This window comes from Mauremys reevesii, linkage group 10 (genome assembly GCF_016161935.1).
Source record: "Mauremys reevesii isolate NIE-2019 linkage group 10, ASM1616193v1, whole genome shotgun sequence".
Lineage (NCBI taxonomy): Eukaryota > Metazoa > Chordata > Testudines > Geoemydidae > Mauremys > Mauremys reevesii.
The window spans coordinates 33,320,943-33,337,745 of record NC_052632.1 but is presented as its reverse complement, the minus strand read 5'-3'; the positions used below and the strand labels follow the sequence as shown (position 1 = coordinate 33,337,745).

Sequence of the window (16,803 nt, the reverse complement as noted above, 5' to 3'; positions counted from 1 at the left end):
TGTGCTAATTGCCAGGATATTTGGGAGAAGGAATTAAACCTATTGTTTTCTCAGGCCGAAAGGCTGCTGGAAATGTATAAGAAGCCTGGGACACGGTCCTTCTTCATCTCAGATCTGCTTTGGGTTTCAAGAGGGGGAAACCTTAAGCCATAAGGATTGAGATCCCCAGTCATTGACTGGAGCCATCCTGAATATGGAAATTAGACTATAACCTATGGACTATTTCTAAAAGGACTTTTGGCAACTACAAGCTCATCTCTGCTCTGTATCTGAACCTCAAGAATTGAATTCAAGTCTCTGTAGATTAATCTTTTAACCAACACTCTCTCTCTTTTCTTTGTTAATAAATTTTAGCTTAGTTAATAAGAATTGGCTATAGCGTGTATTTTGGGTAAGATCTAAGTTATAATTGAACCTGGGTATGTGGCTGATCCTTTGGGATTGGAAGAATCTTTTCTTTTATATGATGAAGTAAGATTCTCAGGAATCATCATCATATCTGACAGGTGTGTCTGGACGGAGGCCTGAGGCTGGGCACTTTAAGAGAACTGCGTGGTTTGGACTTCTAAGTGACCAGTGAGGTAGTGTAGAAGCTGTTTTGTGCTGGTTGGTAAATCTAAGTATTGGAATAACCACCAGCATTTGGGGTTTGTCTGCCCCGTTTGGTTTGCAGTTCACCCTGATTGAGTGACCTCAGCTGGCTCCCACAGGCAGCACCGTCACACCCTAGGATGAGGTTGTGCTCAGAACCCTACAAAATTCAAACCAAAGAGAAAACATTTTCTAACTGTTGGAATCAGGAAATTGCCTTTCCTGCTTTGTACCTGAGCCATAATTCACTGAAAGCAGAGTAAGCTTTGTTGCCTGGTCATGCACAAAGGACTGTGGGTTAAAATGGAAAGAGGCGGAATTTAGAGGCTTGACGAGACTGTTTGCTCTGCACATAGGACTAAGCAAAAGCCAAGCAGCATTCCAATTGACTGCCTCTGAGTGCATTAAATAACTGACAAGTGGAAAAGTGGTACCAAAGCCATTTTAAAGGCACATTCAACTTGATGAATGGGATCATCATGGGCAGAAAGAGGGGAAGAGTCTTTGCTAGAGAATTGTAAGGCAGCCAGCTGGATGTTGAGCACAGTTGTTCTAAGCAATGCAGAGTTGATGTACAAGTCTTGGTGGCCGGAGGTTTGTTAGCAGAGATGTATTGCAGGTAGTTATCAGTGCCTCTGAGTCCTGAACTCATGTGCTTTAACTGCTTTGGGAGGTCCCAAATGACTGGTCTGGTATGGAAGGTTGAAAAGAGAGGAAAATTTTCCTATCAGATTTATTTTCTTTGAGATCTTCAATGCCACTCCAATTTCTGTCCCTGTGTAAATTGACCACTCTGTTTATATGTAAGCAGAGTCAGGATGAGCCCCACCCTGACATCTGGTGGTAAATTATGGGGAGTGCGGAAAGTGTTGCATTGGTATTTCGGTTATTTGCATGGGCACTCCCACCCCACTTAGCATACCGCAAAACAGCATGGGATGGTTATTTTCACAGCTGTGGGAGCCCCAATTTCGTTGTTATTGGGGCAGGAGGAATGAAATGTTGTCACCCTGATTGGGTAAATGGGGAACTACAAAATTGTCTTGTGATGGGGGGTTTCATTGTCAGCTGGATAGCGCTTGCTAGATGGGGCACATGGGTTCCAAAACCCATTGAAAAGAGAGAGGCTGGGGACAGATATCTGTACTGGGTGGTGCAGGCTTCTTGTGTGAGCCAGATGCACCAGTTCCATCTGTGCCTCTCTCCACTGTGGAATGTCAGAGTTAATGTTTGATTCCCTTAAGAATCTAGATACTGAGCTGAACTCACTGGGGCTCCCCGACTATGAGCTGGAATCTCTAAGAGCTGAAATCACTAAAGAGCTGGACTTGCTGAGCTGAGAGCACTAAGTACTGTGCTTATGAGTGGGGGAGCCTGAAGAAATACCGTGGAGCAGAGCAGCTGGCAGAGCGGAGTGGAGCAGTTTGTGCAGCCCTGGGTGAGTGGAGCCAAACAGCTCACGAGGACGGCCGGAGCAGATCACAGGACAGCTGGTGGACCCGAGCAGCTGGCAGAGCAGAGCAGCCCACAGAGCCAGCGGAGCTGAGTGGTTGCGGGGACGGCTGGTGGAAGCAGAACCCCATGAAGAGGCAGGGCAGTTGGCCCCGAACCACGTAAGGTGCCCCTTTTCTACCCAGGCTGGGGAGGGGAACCTCTGCGAAGAGACTCTTGAACTCTGGGGCTGCACTGACCCGGGACAGAGACTTTTGGATTGTGGGACTTTTGGGACTGTGGGTGATTTGGGGGTTGCTGGACTCAAGGGCCCCGAGAGAAGGACATGGCCCAATTTGCTGGAGTGGGTCTTTGCTCACGGTTTGACCTATGAACTCTAGCTGAGGTATTTTCCAAGTTTAATGCTTGTTGTTTGTCATGTAATTAAACCTTTTCTGCTACACCAAGACTCTCTGCTTGCGAGAGGGGAAGTATTGCCTCTTCGAGGCGCCCAGGGGTGAGTGTAAGATTTTCCCAGGTCACTGGGTGGGGGCTCGAGCTGGTTTTGCATTATGTTGTGGGGAAGGGACCCCTATGTATTGAACCCAGCCCTTGCTGCTATCGTTTCGGCCCGGCAGAAGGGTTACATATATAATCTTTTCTTGGGAATGTTCATGGCATTATTAAAGTTTATTAGCAAAAATCTTTGAGTACTGCTTTCATAATATTCAGTTGAATGCTGAGAAACAATTAGACTATTGTGGAAAGAATTAAGTCACTAAAAAACAGTGTCCTGTCTTCATCTGCTTTTTGGGAGGAACTGTCACTCAAGTGTCTGGATGGACACCAAGGATCTTGGGGGGAGGGGGGGGGGAAATTCCCTACCTGAATTTTCACTTTTGAAAGCATAAACCCAATGGGTTTACCTCAGTTACCTGAACTGAGACACTTGTATATTAACCAAGATAATCTGTAGCAGCTATTGCCAAAAAAAAGTATGGTAACATTGATTTTTATTTAATTTGGAAGAAAATAAAGATTTTAAATGTGAGCATAAAAATGAGCACACACACTGCTCTCAGCTGTATAAACAGCTGAGATAAATTAACCTCTTAGCAGGTAGCTGTTGTAATTGCCACTAGCTGTAATAATTTGATTGTACTTTTCACCTCATGAGTTTCCAAAGTGACACATATAGGTTGAAAATTATACAAGAAGTTTTGCTCTCTACTGAAGTGCAGCTACCTCAGATATGGAATGCAGCACAGCAGCTGTTTAATAGTGAACAGCAACACTACACCACAGCGTAGGACCGGAAGTGATGAGGAATAATACATCCAACTGAAACTGTAGGAAGAACATAGCTATATTCTGCCTTCCTCCCCAACAGGAATTTGAGCTGCATACTGGTGGATGCTATGGTTGCAGTTATAAACTGGGCACAATAACCTAGATTTTTTCCTTTGTTTTCCTTGGTCCACAGACTGTTATCTGACAGCAGGAATTATTATATGGATGAGATTTTTAAAGGAATTGAAGGGAGTTAGACACCTCTGAAAATCCCAGATTACATATTATGTATCTTTTTTTAAATGTGTATGCTGAAACTATAAGAAGCATTTTGAGTTAAGATCAGTGATGTGTTTCCAACCGATTCTTTCCAAATAGCCTTCTTTACTATTACTTTCTGTATACTTGCTTCCTTCCCTCCCTACCCTTCATATGTTGCTTGTCTTAATAGGCCCCATCTTGAGAATGACTTGTACTTCTGCAGATTTTGAAATCAATGGGGCTCCACGCAGATGCAGGTGTATTCCCATATACACTAAATTTCAGGATTGGAGCCTTAGATTGTAAGTGCTTCAGGGTAGGGGCTGTGACCTTTTTATGTGCCTTTTGACTGGGGCTTTTGGTGCTACTGCTATATGGGGAGGTGGAGGGAAGCATTAGCAACTTGTCAGAAGCCTGAGACTTTGACCAAATTGGTATGTAAGTTTTCATAGTTTAAAAATATTAAATGTGCATGAGTCTAAATTCCTTGAGTTAAAAGGATACTTGTGAACTTAATTTATGGTACACCTCTACCTCAATATAACGCGACCCAATATAACACGAATTACGATATAACGCGGTAAAGCAGTGCTCCGAGTGGGGCGGGGCTGCGCACTCCGGCGGATCAAAGCAAGTTCGATATAACACGGTTTCACCTATAACGCGGTAAGATTTTTTGGCTCCCGAGGACAGCGTTATATCGAGGTAGAGGTGTAATTCACTCATTTGCTAAAAAAGTCTAGCTTTTGACATAGCACTTTTAAATAGTATGTCCTTAATGTTTAAAAATTATGTATTTTATCATGCTTTTCCTCCCCCCCCCCCCCGCTCCCCTGTTTATGCTTGTTTGGAAAAGTCTTTTCAACAAGAGAGAAACTGATACTGCATGGGGAACAGTGAAGGTGACTACACAAAAAGCTGTCCAGCACACCAAGGTGCTACTTGTAACTAAAGCAGTGGTCCTCAACCTTTTTGTGGCCAGTAGCACATTCATATTTTCAGAAGTGTGTGGCGGGCGCCAAAAATTTTTCAAGGCTTATTTTGTATTTGTACATTAAATAATACGAAAAATATCATATTTAATATATGAAACCAGAGAGAAGAGAGAAGCCGGAGAGAAGCTGCGAGGACAGAGAACACAGACGCCTGCAGCCCCGGAGTTCTCTGTCCCCGGAAGGCGCAGGGCTGTGGCTTCTTTCTGGCTTACGCCAAGGCCCCGCACCTGCCAGGGACTGAGAACACCGGCACCCACAGCCTGCAGCCCCGGAGTTCTCTGTCCCCGGCAGGCACGAGGCCACGGCTTGTCTCCCCTGCTGGGCACTAGGTGGGCCCCGCGCCTGCTGGGAACAGAGAACACCGTGCTCACAGCCTGAGTTCTCTGTCCCCATCAGGTGCCAGGCTACGGCTTCTCTACCCTGCTGGGCACTAGGCAGGCGCACATAAATGCCCTGGCAGGTGCCATGGCGCCCACGGGCACCACGTTGGGGACCACTGAACTAAAGTGTTTGCAAAAATTTCAAACAGAAATGAGTCTTCTAGTTCAGTGGTTCTCAAACTGGGGCTGCCGCTTGTGTAGGGAAAGCCCCTGGCAGGCCAGACCAGTTTGTTTACCTGCCCCGTCTGCAGGTCCGGCCGATCGCGGCTTCCACTGGCCACGGTTTACTGCTGCAGGCAAATGGGAGCTGCTGGAAGCGGCGGCTGGTACGTCCCTCGGCCCGCGCCGCTTCCAGCAGCTCCCACTGTCCTGCAGCGGCGAACTGTGGCCAGTGGAAGCCATGATCGGCCGGACCTGCGGACGGGGCAGGTAAACAAACTGGCCCGGCCCGCCAGGAGCTTTCCCTACTCAAGCGGCGGCCCCAGTTTGAGAACCACTGTTCTAGTTGATGGCATCTCTTTAACATTATCCTCTGTGGCTGCAGTCTGTGGGAGAGTAGTATAATACTAACTATTGCTAATGGAGATTATCATTCAGCTTGAGTGAATCAAGAACTGCAGGTTTTGGAGTAGAACATTATGGATTTTATTCCTGCTGCAGATAGAGAATCTCATGAATCCAGGCGTTAGATTTTAGGATGCAGTAAAGTCCTGTAGTCGGAATAGGGTGTCTGAGCAATGAATTCCTGTGGTTTTTAATCCCAGATTTGCCTCTGGCTCTTATTTCAGCCTTGCTTTGTCACCTGGCAGAACTGTCCCCTGAGTTTAGGAAATGTCCTGCAAAATTTGGGATGGGTGACTACCCCACACCAGACTTGCTTTGTGACCTGTAGTAAGTCCTTTAACCTCTCTGTACACCAGTTTTCCCCATCTATAAAAAAGGGGTAGCAGTGAAATTCATTAAATGTGTATAAAGAGCTAAGATAATTGTGTGTCTGTCCCTGTCAGACACACACAGACACAGCTGGAGGGAGGGGGTTGTGGGGACAGACAGATGGAGCCATGGGTAGGGGAAAGGAGCAGTGATGGGCACCCCAGGACTGGCATAAAATACACAGTACAGAGAGGGCTTCCTGAGGGGGCTATCGCAACACTCTCCCGCAAAGCAGACCCGGGCTGCGGCTGGCTCCGTCCATCACTCCCTCCCACCCCACAGAGACCCACACAACCCTCTGCCCCCCCCTTTTGCTTCAGGGCTCCTAGGGTCCAGGGCAGCCTGGGGAGTTAGTGGGGGGCCTGGCGCTGGCAGCAGTGAGTGACCTGGCTCCAGCCCACTCTGCTCCACCTTGCTGGCTCCCGGCATTGCTCAGGGGCGGGAGCTTCGGGGAAGAGGTGGAGTGTGGGTGGGGTGGGAAGAGGTGGTGCGGAGCAGGGTTGCTTGCTGCTGTTGGCACCAGGCACCTTGCTAATCCTCCAGGCCACCCTGGACCCCGCATCCCCTGAAGCGCAGGGCCCTCCAAAGCACGGGGCCCGGGGTGGTTGCCCCGGTCGGTCCTATGGATGGGACAGATCCACTTGGGCACCACCAAAAATTATACAAACCTGCCACCCAGGCACATTGTGCCATGGGGCTTGTAGTGCACAGAGTTATGGTAGGGATGGGGCAGGCCCCATGGAACAGCGAGGCACAAGGTGCACTCTGTGCATGGGGCTCATGGCGGGCTGTGCTGTACATTGTGCTACAGGGCTCCGGGGATGTGACAGAGGCCATGGGTGCCAGGTGCACACTGTGCAGGGGCTCGTGTGGGGATGTGGCAGAGGGCACGGCACAGCAGGGGCCGGGGTGGGCACACTACATGGGGCATACGGCGGGGTGCTGGGTTCACACTGTGCAGGGGCTCGTGTGGAGATGTGTCAGAGGGCATGGCACAGCAGCGGCCAGGGGCGGGCACACTACATTAAAGTGACCATACGTACTGGTTTTACCAGTACAGTACTGGTTTTTTGGACATTGGTCTGGTTAGTCGTGAGATGTAACCAGTACAGTTTAGGACTACAAAATCAAAAATTATTAATTTATCAAAAGATTGAGTACATCAAATCATCCTTGATAAACCAGCCTAAATCAATTTTATTAATTTATCCTAGTTTTAGTTTTATTTTACACGACGGTTCTCGTCGTTGGATCTCGGCAATACTCAGCATTCAGCACATGCACTCTCACTATATTGTGGCCGTGGCGACTCTTCGATAATACTCCCGCGCATTACATACAGCCCGACTCTGGGAACTCGATGATGATGTCATCACACAGAGCCCGCCAAAATCGACCAATTCGGTGTTAGCTTCGGACTATAAAAGGCCCTCCGCAGCACAGGACAGGCACCAGTGATCTGGCAACTTCGGACTGTGACACTGGCCCTCAGAGCTCCGCGCTCTCTCGGTTACTCGAGCTTTTCGCTCCACCGTTTTCACGGCACACCTCGCTGCTTCGCCAGGACCCGATGACTTCGCCCCATTGGACCAGGATCGACGCCTTTGCCCCTTTGGACCAGGACCAGCGTCTTCGCCCCCCTCGATCCTGGACCGGTGACTTCTCCCCCTCGGACCAAGACCGACATCCGACGAAGTTTGTAATAATTGTTTATTTTTGGACACCCATGGCGTCAAAACGATGAAAGTGCGTCTTCAATGACGAGTTGAAATCGAAATATACATTCATCAAAGCAAGTACTAATAATGACAATAGTGAGGTGGAATGTGTAAAATGCAGAAGTATATTTTCTATTGCAAACAGTGGAAAAACTGACATTGAAAACCACATACAAACAGTCAAACATAAACGGGCCGTGTCTGCAGCAATTGCAAGTATGAGTGTGACATCATATTTTAAGAAAAAACAATTTGAAGATGCTGAAAGAAAACTAGCTGCAGCTGTAGGTTTATGGGCGTACCACACAGTAATGCATAATCACTCATTCCGATCAATGGATTGTACCTGCAAACTGATTAAAACATGTTTTGATGCCAGGTTTACATGTTCTAGAACAAAATGCGAGGCAATAGTTACCGATGTGCTGGTGCCTTATGTGAAACAGTTATTGGAAGAGGATTTAGATGCTGCACATTTTATTTCTATTTATTCGGATGCATCAAACCACAAGGAAGTAAAGTTGATTCCCATAATAAGAAGATATTTTTCATACCAGTCTGGAATACACGTCAAAATTTTGGAAGTAAGAGATTTGCCAGTAAACATCTGACATAGTTACTGGTTATATTTTGGAAGTGTTAAAAAAGTATCGTTTAGATACCAAGGTACTTGGATTTTGTGCTGACAACACCAATACTAACTTTGGAGGAATGCGAAGAAGTGGGAAAAATAACATTTTACCAAGCTGAAATCAAATTTGGGTGGAAGAGAGCTTGTGGGAATTGGTTGTGCCGCTCATATTTTGAACAATGCTATACAAACTGCAGCCGACTGTGTACCAATTGATGTGCAAACTTTCATCACCAAGATTTATTCATACTTTTATATATATACAGTGCGCGTTAATGAATTGAAAGAATTTTGTGAATTCGTGGACATCGAATATAAGAAAGTCTTGGGATACAGTGTCACATGATGGTTGGCGTTACGACCCGCGATTGAGCGCGCCCTACAAATATATCCTGCCTTAAAATCATATTTTGCCTCAAACGAGAAGAGCCCCACAATTATCACAAATTATTTTGATAATTCAGAGACAGAGTCTTGGCTTTACTTTTTGCATAACGTGTCATCAATGTTCCACAATGCTATTTTGAAAATAGAAGGACAGGAGATTTCTATTATAGAAACTAGCAATATTTACAGTGACTTAAAAACAAAATTAGCTGACAGAAAAGCAAACGTTTTCTTGCCGTTACAGGTGCGGCAAAATTTGAAGCAGCTTGAGGAAGAAGGCATATTAAAACCTGCTATTTTCAAAGAAAAAGTGGTAGAATTTTATGACACATGTATTCAATATCTAGAAGAATGGGAAGGACCTATTAAGCATACCGAAAAATTCAATTGGGTTTTGTTAAACACTAAACTCACCCATGACAACATTCAAGTTTGCAGTGATTACATTCTTCAGTATTTTTCTGAAATCAATTTAGTAGAAGATGAACTGTTTGATGAAACCTGCTTTGTCCTGCGCTACATTACAGATGAAAAAATTACTCACTGGAGACAAAATTCTGTACCACTATCGAACAGATGGATTGAAATATTCAAAGCCTTCAGTGAAAATGATGTTTCCTACAAAAATATTGGCAAATTGGTAAAATATTGTCTCTGTTTACCAGGAACCAATGCACCTGCCGAACGTCTTTTTTTCTTTGATGAACAATATCTGGTCCAGTGATAAAACTCAAGTACACGTTGAAACTTTGAAATGTTTGCTAATTACTAAATATAATTTTAACCAAACTTGCATGGAATTTTATAAAAACATCCAGGAAAACGAATTATTATTAAAATCAATCCACTCTTCACAAAAATATAAGAAGCAGAATTAGGAATATAGATTAAGTACTTTTGTACCATTTTTTATTAAAACCATTTTGTTTTACTGCTACACTTGTTTCTTTATTACTTGGATCCCAAAATCCTAAATATACAATTATGTACTCATCTACCCATATCAAATTTTTTTTTCCGCAAAATTACTTTCATAATATATAATATAAATAAAAGAAGTACATTTTATTGTATTCTTTCACTTAAAGAAAAAAAAGATAAGCATACTCTGCAATATTTTTTCAACTTATATTCTACGCCAGCGACTATTACTCATGCTGGCTGAGCTATTTTAAATGTCCTGGTTTTAAATTAGAAAAAAATGGTCACCTTACACTACATGGGGCATACGGCGGGGGGCCGGGTGCACACTGTGCAGGGGCTCGTGTGGGGATGTGGCAGAGGGCACGGCACAGCAGGGGCCAGAGGCGGGCACTCTACATGGGGCATTGTGTGGGGATGTGGCAGAGGCACGCACACAGGGGGGGGGGGGTGGGCACACTCCACGGGGCATAGGGCGGGGTGCCGGGTGCACACTGTGCAGGGGCTCGTGTGGGGATGTGGCAGAGGGCACGGCACAGCAGGGGCCAGAGGCGGGCACTCTACATGGGGCATAGGGCGGGGTGCCGGGTGCACACTCTGCAGGGGCTCGTGTGGGGATGTGGCAGAGGGCACGGCACAGCAGGGGCCAGGGGCGGGCACACTACATGGGGCATAGGGCGGGGTGTCGGGTGCACACTGTGCAGGGGCTTGTGTGGGGATGTGGCAGAGGGCACGGCACAGCAGGGGCCAGGGGCGGGCACACTACATGGGGCATAGGGCGGGGTGCCGGGTGCACCCTGTGCCCGGGTGTGGCGGGGATGCGTGACCGTGGGCTGCATGGCACAGCGGGAACCAAGCCGCACGTTGCGCTGTGCCGCTCGGCCCGTGGGTGCGCGTCGGGGAGCACGTGGAGGCGGGGCGCAGCCTTGCGCGCTCCCGCCCGGCAGGCTCAGCCCCGACGCAGAAAGGGTGGGACTGCAGGAGCCGCCCCGCCCCCCGGCCTGGGGCAGAGGGAAAGCCGCGACCGGGTCTCGCGAGAGTTGGGCGATAGCCCCGCGAGATCGCACCGCCTCCCTCCCACGTCATGTTTTCTCTTTGACAAGCTGCCGCCGCTGCGGAAAGAACGAGGCTCCGGGCCGGGACCTGCCACCTCCGGACCCCGAGCAGCTGCCGCTCCGCCTGGACCCTGGTAACTGACTCCCTGCGCCCCTGTGCGCGAGCGCCGCGCGTGCCCGGCCTCGGCGCGTCCCCAGCCGGCAGCGGCGGGGTGGGGAGGCCCGAACCAGGCGAGCCGGGCTCTCCGCGCCGCTTCCGCGGCAGGGTTCAAAGCCCAACTGACTGCAGCCCCCTGGTCCGGAGGGGGCGGGCGCTGTGCCCCTATGGCGCGAGGGGGTGGGGGGCAGAGGGGTTAAGCTGTGTAGAGGGGTGGAGTGAAGGGCACAAAATGAAGCTAAGCCAGATATCCCCCCTTGCGCTCCCCAGTGCCCGGGGCTCAGGGAAGGTAGTTTTCCCTTCCGGACTAGAAGTCTCGTCAAGTCTCTTCTTTTAGACAGTATTAAATATAAGGAACCTTTTTGCTGTATGTTGGGATGAGATCCACAACTCCTCTAAGTCTGCGCTGCTGCCCCGCCGCCCCCACCTCATGGTAACGATGAACTGATTGTAGCATGTGCATTGCCTGTCACTTCCATGTATTTAATTCTGTGTTCTGGGCTGCTCTGGCTGTTGTCATAAAATGAAGGCAGAAATAATTGTGTAGACTTTTGTCAATGACATGTACGACTTTCAGTGTTGTACATATCTCCCGACCTGTTGTCTGAGTTGCATAGCACCCTGTGGCTTGTTGGCTGGCTCCCAACTGCAGTAGAGAGAAAGTATCCACATACTTTTATTTCCAAATTATTTTTTTCATGACCTTAGTTGAATGGTGCCCTAATAGCTCACTTTGGCCTGCATGCAGCTTTTCCTGTGTTCTCTAAATAGACAGACATATTTATCTTCATCTTGCACCCCACTTAGGAGGGAGCAGGGTGTTGAGGTGTAGAGCCTCCTTATCCCTGTTGGACCTATGCTTTCCTGTGTTGATATAACGTGCCTGAGCAGGTTGTTCTTTGCTGGACGGTGTAACTCATGAGTAAGGATATGATTTTGTCATAAATTTTGATTAAATTTCATAGTAGAGGTGCAGGGGGGAAAAATCAAGGAAAGGATGGAGATTGGGGGGCTGGAGAGAAGACCCTGACCCTCACCCTACAGAGGCATCTCCTGTATTGCTAGGCTGGGCCAGGTTTCCCCACTCTGGATGTCCCAATTGGTTGTACTGTTTTATCCTTGAATCCAGTAGCTGTGGAGTTTAGCAGGGGTTACTCAGTGCCTGGGAACTTGCCCAGTGTAACCTCTGGTCATGACTGCCTCTTGTGATTGACCTTCGCATTAAGCCAGTTTAAATGCCTCTATGTGGCTATAGTAGTAGTCCCTTTTTGAAGGTTGGAAATGATTTACTGAAGTTACAAAGAGCCTACAGTATGTGAGGTTTTTTTTAAATAGTAGTGATAGGATACATTGTGAAGATCTTTCATCCTGAAGGATCTCAGTTCTTTAGGAGTCTATACACTAACTTACATGATATAGAGATAAACTTAGTTGTTGTATGAAATATTTGAGGCTGGAAATGCAAAAGTTGAGGTTCATAGTAACCTTAACTTGTCTACATTGTACAAACAGTACCTAATCTATCTCTCAAATACACATGTTCCACACTGAAGTGAATAGGAATAGTGCATATAGGAGGACTGAACTGGGACCCACTGGATCTTAAAGTACAATTAATTACTATTCTAAAATACTGTATAGGTGTAATGTAGGTGAGTAATGATTGCTATGAAAATCGTATCTTTACTGTATGACTCTTGAACTGTTTAAAAGTGTGATTGACATTAGCTTATGTTTTCATGCATTTCAGTTTTTAGGAGGAGGAAAGGGAAAGGAGACTATCTACTGTTTCCTATGCATACTACTGTAGTTGGAAAGCTTTTGACTACGCAGCTGTAGAACCCCACAATGAAACAGGCACAAAAGCGTACAATTCTAAACTTAGTAGCAGTTTCATGCTGCACATGAATATTAGTTTGTCAATTAGTTAAAATTGTTTCAAAATTATCACTCTTATGTAACTTAAATTTTAAAAAAACCTCTTACCTTTCGGATAATGGATGGAAAGTTTCAGCATAAAAGGACCTTTTTTGTTAAAAAACTCTCAACGGGACTTGAAAATTGATGACTCCACTAGCTCCAGGCTGATAAAAGATAAGGGGGTGGGAGGAACCAGTGAATTGTAGTGTGTCTGATTTGATTAAAAGACCAGTTCCCCCGCCTCCAGCTTCTGGGTAGAGCAAGGGTAGTACAATTCTTACTATGGTTTTGTCCTGGGACCCTGCTTAGGGGCTTCATCTTTTGTGTCGGCTTCTGGTTAGTATGTGTCTGATAAACTTGAAGCCCTTTCTAGTTGTTTTCAGGGAACCCCTTGCTTCCTTTCCCCCAGACTTGGGGGCGGGGTGGTGGTGTGTGTATGTGTATGTGTATGGCAGGTATCTCTGCTACTCAACTCTTCTCCCATTCTTCTTGCTGCTACCTTTGGATTTCTGCTACTCCTTTCTGAGTTTCTGTTCTTTGGGTAGTTCCATCACTTTTAGCTTTTCCCAAAAGCAGCAGATTACTTTGAGCTCACTTCCTCCAGTTTTCTATGGGCCGATGGGTTTTTCAAGCCTTGATTATGAGCAGGTGAAAATGAGATTGGGTGTGATAGGAGTGAACTTGAAGATGACACCAAGTTATTTAGGTTAGTCAGGACTAAAGAACTCCAGAGGGACCTTGAAAACTTAGGTGATGGGCCTCGTGAAAGGCAGATGAACTCTTACATTGGTAAGTAGAGGGAATATCTTGAATTGGGATGTCAGTAATTCATCCAATATCTACTGGTCTGTGGACTAAACCTACTAGCCACTGTGAAAAATACCTGGCATTATGCCTTAAGGATACACCCTCTGCAATTTAAACAAATAAAGAACTCTGTGTAAGTCTGGAAACTTGTCTTTCTTACCAAAAGAAGTTGGTCCAATAAAGATATTACCTCACCCATCTTGTCTCTCTAACGATCAATACGGCTACAACAGTAGTGCATACAAATAAAACAATTGTATATTATTATTAAGGCTGTCAAGTGATTAAAAAAATTAATCACGGTTAATTGCACTGTAAAACAATAATAGAATACCATTTATTTAAATATTTTTGGATGTTATCTACATTTTCAAATATATTACTTTCAATTACAACGCAGAATACAAAGTGTACAGTGCTCACTTCATATTTATTTTTGATTACAAGTATTTGCACTGTAAAAAATACTAAAGAAATAGTATTTTTCAATTTACCTAATATAAGCACTGTAGTGCAATCTCTTTGTGATAAAAAGTTTAATTTACAAATGTAGAGTTATGTTAATAAAAAAAATTGCATTCAAAAATAAAACAATGTAAAATTTTAGAGCCTGCATGTCCACTCAGTCCTACTTCTTGTTCAGCCAATCGCTTGGACAAACAAGTCTGGTAACATTTGCAGGAGATAATGCTGCCCACTTCTTGTTTACAATGTCACCTGAAAGTGAGAACTGGTGTTCTCATGGCACCGTAGTAGCTGGCGTCGCAAGATATTTATGTGCCAGATACACTAAAGATTCGTATGTCCCTTCATGCTTCAACCATGATTCCAGGGGACATGCATCCATGCTGATGATGGCTTCTGCTCGATAACGATCCAAAGCAGTGCAGGCTGGTGCATGTTCATTTTCATTATATGAGTCAGATGCCGCTAGCAGAAGGTTGAGTTTCTTTTTGGATGGTTTGGGTTCTGTAGTTTCCACATCCAAGTGTTGCTCCTTTAAGACTTCTGAAAGCATGCTCCACACCTTGTCCCTCTCAGATTTTGGAAGGCACTTCAGTTTCTTAAACCTGGGGTCGAGTGCTGTAGCTATCTTTTTAGAAATCTCACATTGGTACCTTCTTTGTGTTTTTGTCAAATCTGCAGTGAAAGTGTTCTTAAAAATGAACAAAATGTGATGTCATCATCCGAGACTAAACATGAAATATATGGCAAAATGCAGGTAAAACAGAGCAAGGGACATACAATTCTCCCCCAAGGAGTTCAGTCACAAATTTAGTGCATGCGTTATTTTTTAACGAGCGTCATCAGCATGGAAGCATGTCCTCTGAAATGGTGGCTGAAGCATGCAGGGGCATATGACTGTTCAGTGTATCTGGCATGTAAATACCTTCCAGTGCCGGCTACAAAAGTGCCATGCAAATGCCTGTTCTCACTTTCAGGTTACATTGTAAATAAGAAGAGGGCAGCTTTATCTCTGGTAAATGTAAACAAACTTGTTTGTTTTAGCGATTGGCTGAACAAAAAATAGGACTGAGTGAACTTGTAGGCCTTGAAGTTTTACATTGTTTTGTTTTTTGAGTGCGGTTATGTAACAAAAAAAAACATTTGTAAGTGGCACTTTCAAGACAGAGATTGTGCGACAGTACTTGTATGAGGTGAATTGAAAAATACTGTTTCTTTTGTTTATCATTTTACAGTGCAAATATTTGTAATAAAAATAATATACACTTTGATTTCAATTGCAACACAGAATACAATACATATGGAAATGTAGAAAAACATCCAAAATATTTAATACATTTAAATTGGTATTGTATTGTTTAACAGTGCAATTACAATTTTTTTAATTGTGATTAATTTTTTTGAGTTAATCGCGTGATTTAACTGTGATTGACAGCCCTAATGATCGCATTCAGTTATAACATTATCAACTTCGTCTCCTCTTTGTATCTTTCTTTTTCTCTCCCATAATTTCTCCACTGTACTAATCTTTTCTAACATTTTGGAATCAATTGCTCCCTCTTCTGCCCATCTACTTGCCCCTCTAAACTCCCATTACTCAACATTTTACCAGACAACTAATATAGAACTAAAAATATTAGGTAATGATAAGAAAAATGTTGAGGGCAATGCCTGGGAGAGAACCAGAACCCCAGTAACTGGTAACAGATGGGAATCTACTAGGGCAGTGGTTTTCAACCAGGGGTACGGGTACCCCCTGGAGATACGCAGAGAACTTTCGGGGGTACATCAACTCATCTAGATATTTGCCTAATTTTACAACTGGCTACATAAAAAGCACTAGCGGTGTCAGTACAAACAAAAATTTCACACAGACAATGCCTTGTTTATACTGTTCTATATACCATACACTGAAATTTAAGTAATATCTATATTCCAATTGATTTATTTTATAATATGGTAAAAATGAGAAGTGAGCAATTTTATTTTCAGTAACTGTGCTGTGACACTTCTGTTTTTTTGTGTGTGATTTTGTAAGTAAGTAATTTTTAAGTTAGGTGTAACTTGGGATCTGCAAGACAAATCAGATTCCTGAAAGGGGTACAATAGTCTGGAAAAGTTGAGATCCACTGTATTAGGGTTTTATCCCTTTTTGAGCTGACTCCCCTCTTTGAGTTATGCCCCCCAACCTAGATAAAAATAGACACATGCAAAAGTGTGCTTGATAGCCTATTTATAAACCCAACAGAGACTTTAACGTAATTTTATTAAAATTATGTTATACACTTGTAAGTTTTAAATACACAGATACCAGGGTGGATAAAAATCAATGATTTTTTTTAAAACCAAAAAAATTAGGTTTTTTGATAAAAAGGTTTTTTCCCCTCAAAAAGCAATCTAAAGGTAGTTTTAATTAAGATGCATTATAGCTCAAAGATATTTCATCATGGAATAGGCATTATAAATTCTAATTGTGTAGTATGAGACTATATTCATGTAATGTTTAAGAAAAGTTTTGTAAATGAGTTCCAATAGTTCATGGATTAGGGACCCAATCTTATGGGGTTCCAGGGACTTCTGTATAGATTATTTAGGTTAATCTTTCTATCTACCCAATGGGAATCAGTGCGCAGTCTAGAAGATACCATCAGAGATGCTTAATTTTGCAGTTCTTAAACTGTGGATTTGTGTCTCCAGAGATAGCATGCTTGTTAACAGCAAAAATGTTTTTAAATAAATTAAATAATATATAGAGGTGAGAAATAACAGACCTCAACACTATTGTCCCTCTGCAAATTCATGTACACAGAGTCAATCCCTTACCTCTCTCTAAAAGTGCAAAGTTTCAAAACATTCAATGA

At 44.4% G+C, this 16,803-nt stretch overlaps 1 protein-coding gene across 8 annotated transcripts in view; it reads left to right on the top strand.

Moving 5' to 3' along the window:
• The first annotated feature begins 10,599 nt into the window (after window positions 1–10,599).
• HERC1 (HECT and RLD domain containing E3 ubiquitin protein ligase family member 1) overlaps window positions 10,600–16,803 on the top strand; it is a 216,959-nt gene continuing 210,755 nt past the window's right edge. For 7 of the 8 annotated variants that reach the window (XM_039490822.1, XM_039490819.1, XM_039490821.1 and 4 more), the window contains exon 1: window positions 10,600–10,727. The gene's annotated coding sequence lies outside the window, so the exon portion shown is untranslated. The remainder of the gene's footprint in view (window positions 10,728–16,803) is intronic. The other variant, XM_039490816.1, reaches the window with a different exon arrangement.